We start from the raw sequence: 18,110 nt of genomic DNA, 5'->3' as shown, positions 1-18,110 counted from the left end.
TTTCATATCTGGTGGAATTTAAAGGAGGAAACAAAAGTGAAAAAGCCAACGGCACGCAGTATTCCCAAGTACTCTATGCGCTCGACGCTGCTTAACTTCGGTGATCGGACGTGAAACGGTGTTTTCAGCGTGATATGGCCGTTGCCGAGAGTGCTAGTTAATAATTCGAATTTAAATTAAGTGAGACAAATTAACCTTCATCATTTTAAAACAATAACAAAAAGAAAACATGTTTGCTTTTTTCATATCTATTAAAATTTAAAAGAGGAAAAAAAAGTGAAAAAGCCAACGGTACGCAGTGTTCCTAAGTGGTCTCTCTCTCCCATGTAGTGACTGCGCTCGACGCCGCTTAACTTCGGTTATCGGACGAGAACCGGTGTATTCAGCGTGATATGGCCGTTGCCGAGAGTGCTAGTTAATAATTTGAATTTAATTAACTTTCATCTTTATAAAACAATAACAAAAAGATATGTTTGCTTTTTTCATATCTGGTGGAATTTGAAAGAGGAAACAAAAGTGAAAAAACAAACGGCACGCAGTATTCCCAAATACTGTATGCGCTCGACGCTGCTTAACTTCGGTGATCGGACGTAAACCGGTGTTTTCAGCGTTATATGGCCGTTGCCGAGAGTGCTAGTTAATAATTCGAATTTAAATTAAGTGAGACAAATTAACCTTCATCATTTTAAAACAATAACAAAAAGAAAACCTGTTTGCTTTTTACATATCTATTAAAATTTAAAAGAGGAAAAAAAAGTGAAAAAGCCAACGGCACGCAGTGTTCCTAAGTGGTCTCCCTCCCAAGTTATGACTGCGCTCTACGCTGCTTAACTTTGGTTATCGGACGAGAATCGGTGTTTTCAGCGTGATATGGCCGTTGCCGAGGGTGCTAGTTAATAATTCGAATTTAAATTAAGTGAGACAAATTAACCTTCATCATTTTAAAACAATAACAAAAAGAAAACCTGTTTGCTTTTTACATATCTATTAAAATTTAAAAGAGGAAAAAAAGTGAAAAAGCCAACGGCACGCAGTGTTCCTAAGTGGTCTCCCTCCCAAATAATGACTGCGCTCGACGCTGCTTAACTTCGGTTATCGGACGAGAACCGGTGTATTCAGCGTGATATGGCCGTTGCCGAAAGTGCTGGTTAATAATTTGAATTTAATTAACTTTCATCTTTATAAAACAATAACAAAAATAAGATATGTTTGCTTTTTTCATATCTGGTGGAATTTGAAAGAGGAAACAAAAGTGAAAAAACAAACGGCACGCAGTATTCCCAAGTACTGTATGCGCTCGACGCTGCTTAACTTCGGTGATCGGACGTGAACCGGTGTTTTCAGCGTGATATGGCCGTTGCCGAGAGTGCTAGTTAATAATTCGAATTTAAATTAAGTGAGACAAATTAACCTTCATCATTTTAAAACAATAACAAAAAGAAAACATGTTTGCTTTTTTCATATCTATTAAAATTTAAAAGAGGAAAAAAAGTGAAAAAGCCAACGGCACGCAGTGTTCCTAAGTGGTCTCCCTCCCTAGTAGTGACTGCGCTCGACGCTGCTTAACTTCGGCTATCGGACGAGAACCGGTGTATTCAGCGTGATATGGCCGTTGCTGAGAGTGCTAGTTAATAATTTGAATTTAATTAACTTTCATCTTTATAAAACAATAACAAAAAAGAAGACATGTTTGCTTTTTTCATATCTGGTGGATTTTGAAAGAGGAAACAAAAGTGAAAAATCCAACGGCACGCAGTATTCCCAAGCACTGTATGCGCTCGACGCTGCTTAACTTCGGTGATCGGACGTGAACCGGTGTTTTCATCGTGATATGGCCGTTGCCGAGAGTGCTAGTTAATAATTCGAATTTAAATTAAGTGAGACAAATTAACCTTCATCATTTTAAAACAATAACAAAAAGAAAACCTGTTTGCTTTTTACATATCTATTAAAATTTAAAAGAGGAAAAAAAAGTGAAAAACCCAACGGCACGCAGTGATCCTAAGTGGTCTCCCTCCCAAGTAATGACTGCGCTCGACGCTGCTTAACTTCGGTTATGGGACGAGAATCGGTGTATTCAGCGTGATATGGCCGTTGCCGAGAGTCCTAGTTAATAATTTGAATTTAATTAACTTTCATCTTTATAAAACAATAACAAAAAGAAGATATGTTTGCTTTTTTCATATCTGGTGGAATTTGAAAGAGGAAACAAAAGTGAAAAAGCAAACGGCACGCAGTATTCCCAAGTACTGACTGCGCTCGACGCTGCTAACGTCGGCGATCGGACGAGAACCGGTGTTCTCAGGGTGATATGGCCGTTGCCGAGAGTGCTAGATAATAATTCGAATTTAAATTAAGTGAGACAAATTAACCTTCATCTTTTCAAAACAATAACAAAAAGAAAATATGTTTGCTTTTTTCATATCTATTGGAATTTAAAAGTGGAAAAAAAAGTGAAAAAGCTAACGGCACGCAGCGTTCCTAAGTGGTCGCCCTCCCAAGTACTGACTGCGCTCGACGCTGCTTAACTTCGGTTATCGGACGAGAACCGGTGTATTCAGCGTGATATGGCCGTTGCCGAGAGTGCTAGTTAATAATTCGAATTTAAATTAAGTGAGACAAAAAAACCTTCATCATTTTAAAACAATAACAAAAAGAAGATATGTTTGCTTTTTTCATATCTGGTGGAATTTAAAGGAGGAAACAAAAGTGAAAAAGCCAACGGCACGCAGTATTCCCAAGTACTCTATGCGCTCGACGCTGCTTAACTTCGGTGATCGGACGTGAAACGGTGTTTTCAGCGTGATATGGCCGTTGCCGAGAGTGCTAGTTAATAATTCGAATTTAAATTAAGTGAGACAAATTAACCTTCACCATTTTAAAACAATAACAAAAAGAAAACATGTTTGCTTTTTTCATATCTATTAAAATTTAAAAGAGGAAAAAAAAGTGAAAAAGCCAACGGTACGCAGTGTTCCTAAGTGGTCTCTCTCTCCCATGTAGTGACTGCGCTCGACGCCGCTTAACTTCGGTTATCGGACGAGAACCGGTGTATTCAGCGTGATATGGCCGTTGCCGAGAGTGCTAGTTAATAATTTGAATTTAATTAACTTTCATCTTTATAAAACAATAACAAAAAGATATGTTTGCTTTTTTCATATCTGGTGGAATTTGAAAGAGGAAACAAAAGTGAAAAAACAAACGGCACGCAGTATTCCCAAATACTGTATGCGCTGGACGCTGCTTAACTTCGGTGATCGGACGTAAACCGGTGTTTTCAGCGTTATATGGCCGTTGCCGAGAGTGCTAGTTAATAATTCGAATTTAAATTAAGTGAGACAAATTAACCTTCATCATTTTAAAACAATAACAAAAAGAAAACCTGTTTGCTTTTTACATATCTATTAAAATTTAAAAGAGGAAAAAAAAGTGAAAAAGCCAACGGCACGCAGTGTTCCTAAGTGGTCTCCCTCCCAAGTTATGACTGCGCTCTACGCTGCTTAACTTTGGTTATCGGACGAGAATCGGTGTTTTCAGCGTGATATGGCCGTTGCCGAGAGTGCTAGTTAATAATTCGAATTTAAATTAAGTGAGACAAATTAACCTTCATCATTTTAAAACAATAACAAAAAGAAAACCTGTTTGCTTTTTACATATCTATTAAAATTTAAAAGAGGAAAAAAAGTGAAAAAGCCAACGGCACGCAGTGTTCCTAAGTGGTCTCCCTCCCAAATAATGACTGCGCTCGACGCTGCTTAACTTCGGTTATCGGACGAGAACCGGTGTATTCAGCGTGATATGGCCGTTGCCGAAAGTGCTAGTTAATAATTTGAATTTAATTAACTTTCATCTTTATAAAACAATAACAAAAAGAAGATATGTTTGCTTTTTTCATATCTGGTGGAATTTGAAAGAGGAAACAAAACTGAAAAAACAAACGGCACGCAGTATTCCCAAGTACTGTATGCGCTCGACGCTGCTTAACTTCGGTGATCGGACGTGAACCGGTGTTTTCAGCGTGATATGGCCGTTGCCGAGAGTGCTAGTTAATAATTCGAATTTAAATTAAGTGAGACAAATTAACCTTCATCTTTTTAAAACAATACCAAAAAGAAAATATGTTTGCTTTTTTCATATCTATTGGAATTTAAAAGAGGAAAAAAAAGTGAAAAAGCTAACGGCACGCAGTGTTCCTAAGTGGTCGCCCTCCCAAGTACTGACTGCGCTCGACGCTGCTTAACTTCGGTTATCGGACGAGAACCGCTTTATTCAGCGTGATATGGCCGTTGCCGAGAGTGCTAGTTAATAATTTGAATTTAATTAACCTTCATCTTTATAAAACAATAACAAAAAGAAGATATGTTTGCATTTTTCATATCTGGTGGAATTTAAAGGAGGAAACAAAAGTGAAAAAGCCAACGGCACGCAGTATTCCCAAGTACTGTATGCGCTCGACGCTGCTTAACTTCGGTGATCGGACGTGAACCGGTGTTTTCAGCGTGATATGGCCGTTGCCGAGAGTGCTAGTTAATAATTCGAATTTAAATTAAGTGAGACATATTAACCTTCATCATTTTAAAACAATAACAAAAAGAAAACATGTTTGCTTTTTTCATATCTATTAAAATTTAAAAGAGGAAAAAAAGTGAAAAAGCCAACAGCACGCAGTGTTCCTAAGTGGTCTCTCTCCCAAGTAGTGAGTGCGCTCGACGCCGCTTAACTTCGGTTATCGGACGAGAACCGGTGTATTCAGCGTGATATGGCCGTTGCCGAGAGTGCTAGTTAATAATTTGAATTTAATTAACCTTCATCATTATAAAACAATAACAAAAAGAAGATATGTTTGCTTTTTTCATATCGGGTGGAATTTAAAAGAGGAAACAAAAGTGAAAAAGCCAACGGCACGCAGTATTCCCAAGTACTGACTGCGCTCGACGCTGCTAACGTCAGCGATCGGACGAGAACCGGTGTTCTCAGCGTGATATGGCCGTTGCCGAGAGTGCTAGATAATAATTCGAATTTAAATTAAGTGAGACAAATTAACCTTCATCTTTTAAAAACAATAACAAAAAGAAAATATGTTTGCTTTTTTCATATCTATTGGAATTTAAAAGAGGAAAAAAGCTAACGCCACGCAGTGTTCCTAAGTGGTCGCCCTCCCAAGTACTGACTGCGCTCGACGCTGCTTAACTTCGGTTATCGGACGAGAACCGATGTATTCAGCGTGATATGGCCGTTGCCGAGAGTGCTAGTTAATAATTTGAATTTAATTAACCTTCATCTTTAAAAAACAATAACAAAAAGAAGATATGTTTGCTTTTTTCATATCTGGCGGAATTTGAAAGAGGAAACAAAAGTGAAAAAACAAACGGCACGCAGTATTCCCAAGTACTGTATGCGCTCGACGCTGCTTAACTTCGGTGATCGGACGTGAACCGGTGTTTTCAGCGTGATATGGCCGTTGCCGAGAGTGCTAGTTAATAATTCGAATTTAAATTAAGTGAGACAAATTTACCTTCATCATTTTAAAACAATAACAAAAAGAAAACATGTTTTTATTTTTTCATATCTATTAAAATTTAAAAGAGGAAAAAAAAGTGAAAAAGCCAACGGCACGCAGTGTTCCTAAGTGGTCTCCCTCCCAAGTAGTGACTGCGCTCGACGCTGCTTAACTTCGGTTATCGAACGAGAACCGGTGTATTCAGCGTGATATGGCCGTTGCCGAGAGTGCTAGTTAATAATTTGAATTTAATTAACTTTCATCATTATAAAACAATAACAAAAAAGAAGATTTGTTTGCTTTTTTCATATATGGTGGAATTTGAAAGAGGAAACAAAAGTGAAAAAAGCAAACGGCACGCAGTATTCCCAAGTACTGACTGCGCTCGACGCTGCTAACGTCGGCGATCGGACGAGAACCGGTGTTCTCAGCGTGATATGGCCGTTGCCGAGAGTGCTAGTTAATAATTCGGATTTAAATTAAGTGAGACAAATCAACCTTCATCATTTTAAAACAATAACAAAAAGAAAACCTGTTTGCTTTTTACATATCTATTAAAATTTAAAAGAGGAAAAAAAAGTGACAAAGCCAACGCCACGCAGTGTTCCTAAGTGGTCTCCCTCCCAAGTAATGACTGCGCTCGACGCTGCTTAACTTCGGTTATCGGACGAGAACCGGTGTATTCAGCGTGATACTGCCGTTGCCGAGAGTGCTAGTTAATAATTTGAATTTAATTAACTTTCATCTTTATAAAACAATAACAAAAAGAAGATATGTTTGCTTTTTTCATATCTGGTGGAATTTGAAAGAGGAAACAAAAGTGAAAAAGCAAACGGCACGCAGTATTCCCAAGTACTGACTGCGCTCGACGCTGCTAACGTCGGCGATCGGACGAGAACCGGTGTTCTCAGCGTGATATGGCCGTTGCCGAGAGTGCTAGTTAATAATTCGAATTTAAATTAAGTGAGACAAATTTACCTTCATCATTTTAAAACAATAACAAAAAGAAAACATGTTTTTATTTTTTCATATCTATTAAAATTTAAAAGAGGAAAAAAAAGTGAAAAAGCCAACGGCACGCAGTGTTCCCAAGTGGTCTCCCTCCCAAGTAGTGACTGCGCTCGACGCTGCTTAACTTCGGTTATCGAACGAGAACCGGTGTATTCAGCGTGATATGGCCGTTGCCGAGAGTGCTAGTTAATAATTTGAATTTAATTAACTTTCATCTTTATAAAACAATAACAAAAAGAAGATATGTTTGCTTTTTTCATATCTGGTGGAATTTGAAAGAGGAAACAAAAGTGAAAAAGCAAACGGCACGCAGTATTCCCAAGTACTGACTGCGCTCGACGCTGCTAACGTCGGCGATCGGACGAGAACCGGTGTTCTCAGCGTGATATGGCCGTTGCCGAGAGTGCTAGATAATAATTCGAATTTAAATTAAGTGAGACAAATTAACCTTCATCTTTTTCAAACAATAACAAAAAGAAAATATGTTTGCTTTTTTCATATCTATTGGAATTTAAAAGAGGAAAAAAAAGTGAAAAAGCTAACGGCACGCAGTGTTCCTAAGTGGTCGCCCTCCAAAGTACTGACTGCGCTCGACGCTGCTTAACTTCGGTTATCGGACGAGAACCGGTGTATTCAGCGTGATATGGCCGTTGCCGAGAGTGCTAGTTAATAATTTGAATTTAATTAACCTTCATCTTTATAAAACAATAACAAAAAGAAGATATGTTTGCTTTTTTCATATCTGGTGGAATTTGAAAGAGGAAACAAAAGTGAAAAAACAAACGGCACGCAGTATTCCCAAATACTGTATGCGCTCGACGCTGCTTAACTTCGGTGATCGGACGTAAACCGGTGTTTTCAGCGTTATATGGCCGTTGCCGAGAGTGCTAGCTAATAATTCGAATTTAAATTAAGTGAGACAAATTAACCTTCATCATTTTAAAACAATAACAAAAAGAAAACCTGTTTGCTTTTTACATATCTATTAAAATTTAAAAGAGGAAAAAAAGGTGAAAAAGCCAACGGCACGCAGTGTTCCTAAGTGGTCTCCCTCCCAAGTAATGACTGCGCTCGACGCTGCTTAACTTCGGTTATCGGACGAGAATCGGTGTATTCAGCGTGATATGGCCGTTGCCGAGAGTGCTAGTTAATAATTTGAATTTAATTAACTTTCATCTTTACAAAACAATAACAAAATGAAGATATGTTTGCTTTTTTCATATCTGGTGGAATTTGAAAGAGGAAACAAAAGTGAAAAAGCAAACGGCACGCAGTATTCCCAAGTACTGACTGCGCTCGACGCTGCTAACGTCGGCGATCGGACGAGAACCGGTGTTCTCAGCGTGATATGGCCGTTGCCGAGAGTGCTGGATAGTAATTCGAATTTAAATTAAGTGAGACAAATTAACCTTCATCTTTTTCAAACAATAACAAAAAGAAAATATGTTTGCTTTTTTCATATCTATTGGAATTTAAAAGAGGAAAAAAGCTAACGTCACGCAGTGTTCCTAAGTGGTCGCCCTCCCAAGTACTGACTGCGCTCGACGCTGCTTAACTTCGGTTATCGGACGAGAACCGCTGTATTCAGCGTGATATGGCCGTTGCCGAGAGTGCTAGTTAATAATTTGAATTTAATTAACCTTCATCTTTATAAAACAATAACAAAAAGAAGATATGTTTGCTTTTTTCATATCTGGTGGAATTTGAAAGAGGAAACAAAAGTGAAAAAGCAAACGGCACGCAGTATTCCCAAGTACTGACTGCGCTCGACGCTGCTAACGTCGGCGATCGGACGAGAACCGGTGTTCTCAGCGTGATATGGCCGTTGCCGAGAGTGCTGGATAGTAATTCGAATTTAAATTAAGTGAGACAAATTAACCTTCATCTTTTTCAAACAATAACAAAAAGAAAATATGTTTGCTTTTTTCATATCTATTGGAATTTAAAAGAGGAAAAAAAGTGAAAAAGCTAACGGCACGCAGTGTTCCTAAGTGGTCGCCCTCCAAAGTACTGACTGCGCTCGACGCTGCTTAACTTCGGTTATCGGACGAGAACCGGTGTATTCAGCGTGATATGGCCGTTGCCGAGAGTGCTAGTTAATAATTTGAATTTAATTAACCTTCATCTTTATAAAACAATAACAAAAAGAAGATATGTTTGCTTTTTTCATATCTGGTGGAATTTGAAAGAGGAAACAAAAGTGAAAAAACAAACGGCACGCAGTATTCCCAAATACTGTATGCGCTCGACGCTGCTTAACTTCGGTGATCGGACGTAAACCGGTGTTTTCAGCGTTATATGGCCGTTGCCGAGAGTGCTAGCTAATAATTCGAATTTAAATTAAGTGAGACAAATTAACCTTCATCATTTTAAAACAATAACAAAAAGAAAACCTGTTTGCTTTTTACATATCTATTAAAATTTAAAAGAGGAAAAAAAGGTGAAAAAGCCAACGGCACGCAGTGTTCCTAAGTGGTCTCCCTCCCAAGTAATGACTGCGCTCGACGCTGCTTAACTTCGGTTATCGGACGAGAATCGGTGTATTCAGCGTGATATGGCCGTTGCCGAGAGTGCTAGTTAATAATTTGAATTTAATTAACTTTCATCTTTACAAAACAATAACAAAATGAAGATATGTTTGCTTTTTTCATATCTGGTGGAATTTGAAAGAGGAAACAAAAGTGAAAAAGCAAACGGCACGCAGTATTCCCAAGTACTGACTGCGCTCGACGCTGCTAACGTCGGCGATCGGACGAGAACCGGTGTTCTCAGCGTGATATGGCCGTTGCCGAGAGTGCTGGATAGTAATTCGAATTTAAATTAAGTGAGACAAATTAACCTTCATCTTTTTCAAACAATAACAAAAAGAAAATATGTTTGCTTTTTTCATATCTATTGGAATTTAAAAGAGGAAAAAAGCTAACGTCACGCAGTGTTCCTAAGTGGTCGCCCTCCCAAGTACTGACTGCGCTCGACGCTGCTTAACTTCGGTTATCGGACGAGAACCGCTGTATTCAGCGTGATATGGCCGTTGCCGAGAGTGCTAGTTAATAATTTGAATTTAATTAACCTTCATCTTTATAAAACAATAACAAAAAGAAGATATGTTTACTTTTTTCATATCTGGTGGAATTTAAAGGAGGAAACAAAAGTGAAAAAGCCAACGGCACGCAGTATTCCCAAGTACTGTATGCGCTCGACGCTGCTTAACTTCGGTGATCGGACGTGAACCGGTGTTTTCAGCGTGATATGGCCGTTGCCGAGAGTGCTAGTTAATAACTCGAATTTAAATTAAGTGAGACATATTAACCTTCATCATTTTAAAACAATAACAAAAAGAAAACATGTTTGCTTTTTTCATATCTATTAAAATTTAAAAGAGGAAAAAGAAAGTGAAAAAGCCAACGGCACGCAGTGTTCCTAAGTGGTCTCTCTCCCAAGTAGTGACTGCGCTCGACGCCGCTTAACTTCGGTTATCGGACGAGAACCGGTGTATTCAGCGTGATATGGCCGTTGCCGAGAGTGCTAGTTAATAATTTGAATTTAATTAACTTTCATCTTTATAAAACAATAACAAAAAGATATGTTTGCTTTTTTCATATCTGGTGGAATTTGAAAGAGGAAACAAAAGTGAAAAAACAAACGGCACGCAGTATTCCCAAATACTGTATGCGCTCGACGCTGCTTAACTTCGGTGATCGGACGTAAACCGGTGTTTTCAGCGTTATATGGCCGTTGCCGAGAGTGCTTGCTAATAATTCGAATTTAAATTAAGTGAGACAAATTAACCTTCATCATTTTAAAACAATAACAAAAAGAAAACCTGTTTGCTTTTTACATATCTATTAAAATTTAAAAGAGGAAAAAAAGGTGAAAAAGCCAACGGCACGCAGTGTTCCTAAGGGGTCTCCCTCCCAAGTATTGACTGCGCTCGACGCTGCTTACCTTCGGTTATCGGACGAGAATCGGTGTATTCAGCGTGATATGGCCGTTGCCGAGAGTGCTAGTTAATAATTTAAATTTAATTAACTTTCATCTTTACAAAACAATAACAAAATGAAGATATGTTTGCTTTTTTCATATCTGGTGGAATTTGAAAGAGGAAACAAAAGTGAAAAAGCAAACGGCACGCAGTATTCCCAAGTACTGACTGCGCTCGACGCTGCTAACGTCGGCGATCGGACGAGAACCGGTGTTCTCAGCGTGATATGGCCGTTGCCGAGAGTGCTGGATAGTAATTCGAATTTAAATTAAGTGAGACAAATTAACCTTCATCTTTTTCAAACAATAACAAAAAGAAAATATGTTTGCTTTTTTCATATCTATTGGAATTTAAAAGAGGAAAAAAGCTAACGTCACGCAGTGTTCCTAAGTGGTCGCCCTCCCAAGTACTGACTGCGCTAGACGCTGCTTAACTTCGGTTATCGGACGAAAACCGATGTATTCAGCGTGATATGGCCGTTGCCGAGAGTGCTAGTTAATAATTTGAATTTAATTAACCTTCATCTTTAAAAAACAATAACAAAAAGAAGATATGTTTGCTTTTTTCATATCTGGTGGAATTTAAAAGAGGAAACAAAAGTGAAAAAACAAACGGCACGCAGTATTCCCAAGTACTGTATGCGCTCGACGCTGCTTAACTTCGGTGATCGGACGTGAACCGGTGTTTTCAGCGTGATATGGCCGTTGCCGAGAGTGCTAGTTAATAATTCGAATTTAAATTAAGTGAGACAAATTTACCTTCATCATTTTAAAACAATAACAAAAAGAAAACATGTTTTTATTTTTTCATATATATTAAAATTTAAAAGAGGAAAAAAAAGTGAAAAAGCCAACGGCACGCAGTGTTCCTAAGTGGTCTCCCTCCCAAGTAGTGACTGCGCTCGACGCTGCTTAACTTCGGTTATCGAACGAGAACCGGTGTATTCAGCGTGATATGGCTGTTGCCGAGAGTGCTAGTTAATAATTTGAATTTAATTAACTTTCATCTTTATAAAACAATAACAAAAAAGAAGATTTGTTTGCTTTTTTCATATATGGTGGAATTTGAAAGAGGAAACAAAAGTGAAAAAAGCAAACGGCACGCAGTATTCCCAAGTACTGACTGCGCTCGACGCTGCTAACGTCGGCGATCGGACGAGAACCGGTGTTCTCAGCGTGATATGGCCGTTGCCGAGAGTGCTAGTTAATAATTCGGATTTAAATTAAGTGAGACAAATCAACCTTCATCATTTTAAAACAATAACAAAAAGAAAACCTGTTTGCTTTTTTCATATCTATTAAAATTTAAAAGAGGAAAAAAAGTGAAAAAGCCAACGGCACGCAGTGTTCCTAAGTGGTCTCCCTCCCTAGTAGTGACTGCGCTCGACGCTGCTTAACTTCGGCTATCGGACGAGAACCGGTGTATTCAGCGTGATATGGCCGTTGCTGAGAGTGCTAGTTAATAATTTGAATTTAATTAACTTTCATCTTTATAAAACAATAACAAAAAAGAAGACATGTTTGCTTTTTTCATATCTGGTGGATTTTGAAAGAGGAAACAAAAGTGAAAAATCCAACGGCACGCAGTATTCCCAAGCACTGTATGCGCTCGACGCTGCTTAACTTCGGTGATCGGACGTGAACCGGTGTTTTCATCGTGATATGGCCGTTGCCGAGAGTGCTAGTTAATAATTCGAATTTAAATTAAGTGAGACAAATTAACCTTCATCATTTTAAAACAATAACAAAAAGAAAACCTGTTTGCTTTTTACATATCTATTAAAATTTAAAAGAGGAAAAAAAAGTGAAAAACCCAACGGCACGCAGTGATCCTAAGTGGTCTCCCTCCCAAGTAATGACTGCGCTCGACGCTGCTTAACTTCGGTTATGGGACGAGAATCGGTGTATTCAGCGTGATATGGCCGTTGCCGAGAGTGCTAGTTAATAATTTGAATTTAATTAACTTTCATCTTTATAAAACAATAACAAAAAGAAGATATGTTTGCTTTTTACCTCTCCGAGTGACGTATGTCACGGAGAGGTTCTGTAACGATCGTGTGTGTCTGTGTGTGTGTGTGTGTGTCTGTCTGTGTGTGTGTCTGTGTGTGTGTGTGTCTGTTGTTACACACACGTGACCGCGTTCGCAGTTTCCAAATCGGAGCAAACGTGTTCGCCATTTCCGAACTGCTTTCACAGTCACGGAAATGGCTCCTCTACTTGAGTTCTCACACCACCATCTTCTGGTTTTTGTCCACCCCACACGGACACCAGTCTGTACTTACTGGCTTCTAATCACCACCATCTTTTGGTCTTCGTCCATCCCACATGGACACCAGTCTGTACATACTGGCTTCTAATCACCACCATCTTCTGGTCTTCGTTCATTCCACTTGGACACCAGTCTGTACATACTGGCTTCTATTCACCACCAACTTTAGGTCTTCGTCCATCCCACATGGACACCAGTCTGTACATACTGGCTTCTAATCACCACCATCTTTTGGTCTTCGTCCATCCCACATGTACACCAGTCTGTACATACTGGCTTCTAATCACCACCATCTTCTGGTCTTCGTCCATTCCACTTGGACACCAGTCTGTACACCTGGCTTCTACTCAATCGTCATCGTTGGGTTTAAGACATTCGCGGCGATCAGCTAGGGTTACGAGAAACGTCTAGCCTCCCTAAGGTGGGATCGCCACCAAAGGTTTTCGCAATTGCGGTTGTTCTTGCTTTTAGCTGTAGTTCAACACCCTTATATACTACCTATTTGAGTAAGGCCAAGCAACCGGCGTATGCTTCATTTCAAACGCCCATATTAGTCAAGTCTCTCAAGATTGTTTAATTGTTCTTTTTTAAAACGATGTAACGTTCAATAAGGCGAATAACTAACGAAGAAATTATTAAATATTAATTATATTTATTTTAATATTTAAGATAATCTTGTTTCTCAATTCAAAATTAATACGGAAAGAGTTAAAAAGCAGTCTATGTTTTTGTCTGTGTGTGTCCGTCCGTTGTTACAGTAGTGCGCTGCGTTAAAAGTTCGTTTTGTTTTGATGTGTAAAGAAATCCTACAGAACCATAATATTCCCTTTATCCTTAATATATATAAAGTGAATATGTGGAAATATTTTTCGTAATTTTGATGCATTTAGTACTTTTGTAGCTTTAAAGCTCTATTTCATTTTGATATTCCAAAGATTTTTTTAATATTATTATTTAAAATGGATGTTTATATATTACTTAAGCTATACTACATCTGTTTATAGCATAATCCTTTCTAAAGTGAATACAAGCACAACGCTACTGTGTTGGTCAAATGAACTTTTATTTGTCAATAGGCCTAGTGAACCAAAAAGTAAACGCTTGGGTTTGGTTTTCGTTTCTGTAATGCAGAGACATTAACGGTTCAGAGTGAGCCGAAAGTTAAATACACTTTTAAATAATTAGGCTTAGATTTTGGGCGCGTTCAGTAACGCTCAACGGAGGCTCCGTTGAATGCGCATTCGCCACTGAACGATTTTTGGAACTTCCGGTTTGACGTCACGATTGTAAGCGAAGAGGCATCGAAGTCATCGGCTGTAAGAGCCGATTACTTCGTTGAGCAACGCAGTTGTGACGTAGCAGCAATGGAGGAAACTTATCTCCCTGAACGATTTCGAGAAGTTAATTTGATGGATAATTTCGGAACTATTTATAAAATCGGTGTAACATCGACTGAATGCGAATGAATAGTGTCTGTTAATTATTTTATGAAATTTTTTCGATTATATCTATGAAGCTTTAAAAGTTATTGGGTTTGAAAGTTTAAGCCTTGGCTAAGTTACGGGTCAGAGTTTGCTCTTATTTCGGCTAGCAGGTCCTTGCGTTTGCATTTCCATGAACTGTAAGCAGATGATGCAACGCAAAGTTTGCAAAAACCGTTCAGTAGCCTAATACGTCACATGACATCACGTTGATCAACGGAGCTCAACGCGTTTGGTATCCGTTGAGCGTTACTGAACGCACCCTTTATAATCATGGTGGAAATCTGGGCCGCGTTCAGCAGAGCCCAGCGCTGTTAGCAGTATCCTGCATAACGGGATTTTGTTTTTGAATTGTGACGTCACGGTGTTTAGCGCTGAGCTAGCGCGGTCTTCAAAGAAAATAGTCGGCTTTTTGGATAACGTGACGTAAAACGCGTAGTTCTCAGCTTGGCGAAAAAACCATGGAGGAATTAATACAAATAGCTCTATGGGACTATAGCTATTTAATTGGCGTGAAACCAGTTGATCACGCGAGAATTTTAAGAGATATGTTAGTTTCTAATTTTAATTATAAAAGTTGTTATCTATCTCTATAAATATGTTATCATACAATTTTTGTTAAACCTTGGTACCTTGCACGCTTTATTGCGCTAGCGTCATTTATAAAACGCCGATGACCGGAGAAAAGCTATGACGACAGAGCTCACCGGTAAACATTTCCAAAATCCGCTGTCTTTTTTGGTGAGCTCTGCTGAACGCAGCCCAGACCAGTGAAAGGTCTGATCGTAATCGGATAATAGCTTCGTGTTTTCATGCTTTTTATGGTACGCATTTACTTTCAGTGTGTGTAGCCACAAATAAGCTTTGGTGTTTGTAACGTTAACAGTCATGTTGACAAACTAAGAAAATTGTTGAAGTGAAACGAGAGGATAGTGTTTACATGGCAACCCTGTTGTGAATATGGCTTTGAACATAGAGGGCATACAGTTGAGGAGTAGAAAATCAGGCCTTTACAAACACGTAATGGTAATATCCCTCCAAAGTTTTATCTCTTCATTTCCCGTTTTTCCCCCCATCGGATGATTTTAATGTGTACAAGTATATCATTATTGGATGTAAAATGTCGTCTGATTTACAGTATATTTGCTATGCTTTGTATACTGCTTTAATATTTCATAAATTTTAACTTAAGAAACATTTCCATATCTGGGCAAATAAGTTTGTAAGTAGTCGTCTTGACTCGGAGAGGTAATATTTTGGTTTTCCCAACTTGTTTCATATCTGGTGGAATTTGAAAGAGGAAACAAAAGTGAAAAAGCAAACGGCACGCAGTATTCCCAAGTACTGACTGCGCTCGACGCTGCTAACGTCGGCGATCGGACGAGAACCGGTGTTCTCAGCGTGATATGGCCGTTGCCGAGAGTGCTAGATAATAATTCGAATTTAAATTAAGTGAGACAAATTAACCTTCATCTTTTTCAAACAATAACAAAAAGAAAATATGTTTGCTTTTTTCATATCTATTGAAATTTAAAAGAGGAAAAAAAAGTGAAAAAGCTAACGGCACGCAGTGTTCCTAAGTGGTCGCCCTCCAAAGTACTGACTGCGCTCGACGCTGCTTAACTTCGGTTATTGGACGAGAACCGGTGTATTCAGCGTGATATGGCCGTTGCCGAGAGTGCTAGTTAATAATTTGAATTTAATTAACCTTCATCTTTATAAAACAATAACAAAAAGAAGATATGTTTGCTTTTTTCATATCTGTTGGAATTAAAAAGAGGAAACAAAAGTGAAAAAACAAACGGCACGCAGTATTCCCAAGTACTGTATGCGCTCGACGCTGCTTAACTTCGGTGATCGGACGTGAACCGGTGTTTTCAGCGTGATATGGCCATTGCCGAGAGTGCTAGTTAATAATTCGAATTTAAATTAAGTGAGACAAATTAACCTTCATCATTTTAAAACAATAACAAAAAGAAAACCTGTTTGCTTTTTACATATCTATTAAAATTTAAAAGAGGAAAAAAAAGTGAAAAAGCCAACGGCACGCAGTGTTCCTAAGTGGTCTCCCTCCCAAGTTATGACTGCGCTCAACGCTGCTTAACTTCGGTTATCGGACGAGTACCGGTGTATTCAGCGTGATATGGCCGTTGCCGAGAATGCTAGTTAATAATTGGAATTTAATTAACTTTCTTCTTTATAAAACAATAACAAAAAGAAGATATGTTTGCTTTTTTCATATCTGGTGGAATTTAAAAGAGGAAACAAAAGTGAAAAGCAAACGGCACGCAGTATTCCCAAGTACTGTATGCGCTCGACGCTGCTTAACTTCGATTATCGGACGAGAATCGGTGTATTCAGCGTGATATGGCCGTTGCCGAGAGTGCTAGCTAATAATTTGAATTTAATTAACTTTCATCTTTATAAAACAATAACAAAAAGAAGATTTGTTTGCTTTTTTCATATATGGTGGAATTTGAAAGAGGAAACAAAAGTGAAAAAAGCAAACGGCACGCAGTATTCCCAAGTACTGACTGCGCTCGACGCTGCTAACGTCGGCGATCGGACGAGAACCGGTGTTCTCAGCGTGATATGGCCGTTGCCGAGAGTGCTAGATAATAATTCGAATTTAAATTAAGTGAGACAAATTAACCTTCATCTTTTTCAAACAATAACAAAAAGAAAATATGTTTGCTTTTTTCATATCTATTGAAATTTAAAAGAGGAAAAAAAAGTGAAAAAGCTAACGGCACGCAGTGTTCCTAAGTGGTCGCCCTCCCAAGTACTGTATGCGCTCGACGCTGCTTAACTTCGATTATCGGACGAGAATCGGTGTATTCAGCGTGATATGGCCGTTGCCGAGAGTGCTAGCTAATAATTTGAATTTAATTAACTTTCATCTTTATAAAACAATAACAAAAAGAAGATTTGTTTGCTTTTTTCATATATGGTGGAATTTGAAAGAGGAAACAAAAGTGAAAAAAGCAAATGGCACGCAGTATTCCCAAGTACTGACTGCGCTCGACGCTGCTAACGTCGGCGATCGGACGAGAACCGGTGTTCTCAGCGTGATATGGCCGTTGCCGAGAGTGCTAGATAATAATTCGAATTTAAATTAAGTGAGACAAATTAACCTTCATCTTTTTCAAACAAAAACAAAAAGAAAATATGTTTGCTTTTTTCATATCTATTAAAATTTAAAAGAGGAAAAAAAGTGAAAAAGCCAACGGAACGCAGTGTTCCTAAGTGGTCTCCCTCCCAAGTAGTGACTGCGCTCGACGCCGCTTAACTTCGATTATCGGACGAGAACCGGTGTATTCAGCGTGATATGGCCGTTGCCGAGAATGCTAGTTAATAATTTGATTTTAATTAACTTTCTTCTTTATAAAACAATAACAAAAAGAAGATATGTTTGTTTTTTTCATATCTGGTGGAATTTAAAGGAGGAAACAAAAGTGAAAAAGCCAACGGCACGCAGTATTCCCAAGTACTGTATGCGCTCGACGCTGCTTAACTTCGGTGATCGGACGTGAACCGGTGTTTTCAGCGTGATATGGCCATTGCCGAGAGTGCTAGTTAATAATTCGAATTTAAGTTAAGTGAGACAAATTACCCTTTATCATTTTAAAACTATAACAAAAAGAAAACCTGTTTGCTTTTTACATATCTATTAAAATTTAAAAGAGGAAAAAAAAGTGAAAAAGCCAACGGCACGCAGTGTTCCTAAGTGGTCTCCCTCCCAAGTAATGACTGCGCTCGACGCTGCTTAACTTCGGTTATCGGACGAGAATCGGTGTATTCAGCGTGATATGGTCGTTGCCGAGAGTGCTAGTTAATAATTCGAATTTAAATTAAGTGAGACAAATTA

The 18,110-nt window shown here is 38.6% G+C and overlaps 31 pseudogenes; all 31 read right to left on the bottom strand.

Moving 5' to 3' along the window:
* Nucleotides 1-763: 763 nt before the first annotated feature.
* Nucleotides 764-882, bottom strand: LOC149670299 (5S ribosomal RNA; annotated as a pseudogene).
* Nucleotides 883-1,018: 136 nt separating this feature from the next.
* On the bottom strand, nt 1,019-1,137 carry LOC149670298 (5S ribosomal RNA; annotated as a pseudogene).
* A 361-nt stretch (nt 1,138-1,498) lies between these two features.
* On the bottom strand, nt 1,499-1,617 carry LOC149670297 (5S ribosomal RNA; annotated as a pseudogene).
* An 843-nt stretch (nt 1,618-2,460) lies between these two features.
* Nucleotides 2,461-2,579, bottom strand: LOC149670296 (5S ribosomal RNA; annotated as a pseudogene).
* An 857-nt stretch (nt 2,580-3,436) lies between these two features.
* Nucleotides 3,437-3,555, bottom strand: LOC149670295 (5S ribosomal RNA; annotated as a pseudogene).
* Nucleotides 3,556-3,691: 136 nt separating this feature from the next.
* LOC149670294 (5S ribosomal RNA) lies at nt 3,692-3,810 on the bottom strand (annotated as a pseudogene).
* A 362-nt stretch (nt 3,811-4,172) lies between these two features.
* Nucleotides 4,173-4,291, bottom strand: LOC149670293 (5S ribosomal RNA; annotated as a pseudogene).
* A 122-nt stretch (nt 4,292-4,413) lies between these two features.
* LOC149670292 (5S ribosomal RNA) lies at nt 4,414-4,516 on the bottom strand (annotated as a pseudogene).
* Nucleotides 4,517-4,652: 136 nt separating this feature from the next.
* On the bottom strand, nt 4,653-4,771 carry LOC149670291 (5S ribosomal RNA; annotated as a pseudogene).
* A 351-nt stretch (nt 4,772-5,122) lies between these two features.
* LOC149670290 (5S ribosomal RNA) lies at nt 5,123-5,241 on the bottom strand (annotated as a pseudogene).
* Nucleotides 5,242-5,604: 363 nt separating this feature from the next.
* LOC149670289 (5S ribosomal RNA) lies at nt 5,605-5,723 on the bottom strand (annotated as a pseudogene).
* Nucleotides 5,724-6,086: 363 nt separating this feature from the next.
* On the bottom strand, nt 6,087-6,205 carry LOC149670288 (5S ribosomal RNA; annotated as a pseudogene).
* Nucleotides 6,206-6,567: 362 nt separating this feature from the next.
* On the bottom strand, nt 6,568-6,686 carry LOC149670287 (5S ribosomal RNA; annotated as a pseudogene).
* A 361-nt stretch (nt 6,687-7,047) lies between these two features.
* On the bottom strand, nt 7,048-7,166 carry LOC149670286 (5S ribosomal RNA; annotated as a pseudogene).
* Nucleotides 7,167-7,528: 362 nt separating this feature from the next.
* On the bottom strand, nt 7,529-7,647 carry LOC149670285 (5S ribosomal RNA; annotated as a pseudogene).
* A 351-nt stretch (nt 7,648-7,998) lies between these two features.
* On the bottom strand, nt 7,999-8,117 carry LOC149670284 (5S ribosomal RNA; annotated as a pseudogene).
* A 360-nt stretch (nt 8,118-8,477) lies between these two features.
* Nucleotides 8,478-8,596, bottom strand: LOC149670283 (5S ribosomal RNA; annotated as a pseudogene).
* A 362-nt stretch (nt 8,597-8,958) lies between these two features.
* On the bottom strand, nt 8,959-9,077 carry LOC149670282 (5S ribosomal RNA; annotated as a pseudogene).
* A 351-nt stretch (nt 9,078-9,428) lies between these two features.
* Nucleotides 9,429-9,547, bottom strand: LOC149670281 (5S ribosomal RNA; annotated as a pseudogene).
* A 122-nt stretch (nt 9,548-9,669) lies between these two features.
* On the bottom strand, nt 9,670-9,772 carry LOC149670280 (5S ribosomal RNA; annotated as a pseudogene).
* Nucleotides 9,773-9,910: 138 nt separating this feature from the next.
* LOC149670279 (5S ribosomal RNA) lies at nt 9,911-10,029 on the bottom strand (annotated as a pseudogene).
* A 359-nt stretch (nt 10,030-10,388) lies between these two features.
* On the bottom strand, nt 10,389-10,507 carry LOC149670278 (5S ribosomal RNA; annotated as a pseudogene).
* A 351-nt stretch (nt 10,508-10,858) lies between these two features.
* LOC149670277 (5S ribosomal RNA) lies at nt 10,859-10,977 on the bottom strand (annotated as a pseudogene).
* Nucleotides 10,978-11,340: 363 nt separating this feature from the next.
* Nucleotides 11,341-11,459, bottom strand: LOC149670276 (5S ribosomal RNA; annotated as a pseudogene).
* Nucleotides 11,460-11,821: 362 nt separating this feature from the next.
* Nucleotides 11,822-11,940, bottom strand: LOC149670275 (5S ribosomal RNA; annotated as a pseudogene).
* A 3,857-nt stretch (nt 11,941-15,797) lies between these two features.
* On the bottom strand, nt 15,798-15,916 carry LOC149670274 (5S ribosomal RNA; annotated as a pseudogene).
* Nucleotides 15,917-16,278: 362 nt separating this feature from the next.
* LOC149670273 (5S ribosomal RNA) lies at nt 16,279-16,397 on the bottom strand (annotated as a pseudogene).
* A 586-nt stretch (nt 16,398-16,983) lies between these two features.
* LOC149670272 (5S ribosomal RNA) lies at nt 16,984-17,102 on the bottom strand (annotated as a pseudogene).
* A 361-nt stretch (nt 17,103-17,463) lies between these two features.
* On the bottom strand, nt 17,464-17,582 carry LOC149670271 (5S ribosomal RNA; annotated as a pseudogene).
* A 122-nt stretch (nt 17,583-17,704) lies between these two features.
* LOC149670270 (5S ribosomal RNA) lies at nt 17,705-17,807 on the bottom strand (annotated as a pseudogene).
* A 137-nt stretch (nt 17,808-17,944) lies between these two features.
* On the bottom strand, nt 17,945-18,063 carry LOC149670269 (5S ribosomal RNA; annotated as a pseudogene).
* Between the last annotated feature and the right edge of the window lie 47 nt (nt 18,064-18,110).

Source organism: Phalangium opilio, unplaced genomic scaffold, assembly GCF_054372755.1.
Source record: "Phalangium opilio isolate 3A_F unplaced genomic scaffold, DU_Popi_V2 ptg000054l_1, whole genome shotgun sequence".
NCBI lineage: Eukaryota > Metazoa > Arthropoda > Arachnida > Opiliones > Phalangiidae > Phalangium > Phalangium opilio.
Note: the sequence above shows the minus strand (reverse complement) of the source record. Positions and strands in the feature narration are given on the sequence as shown.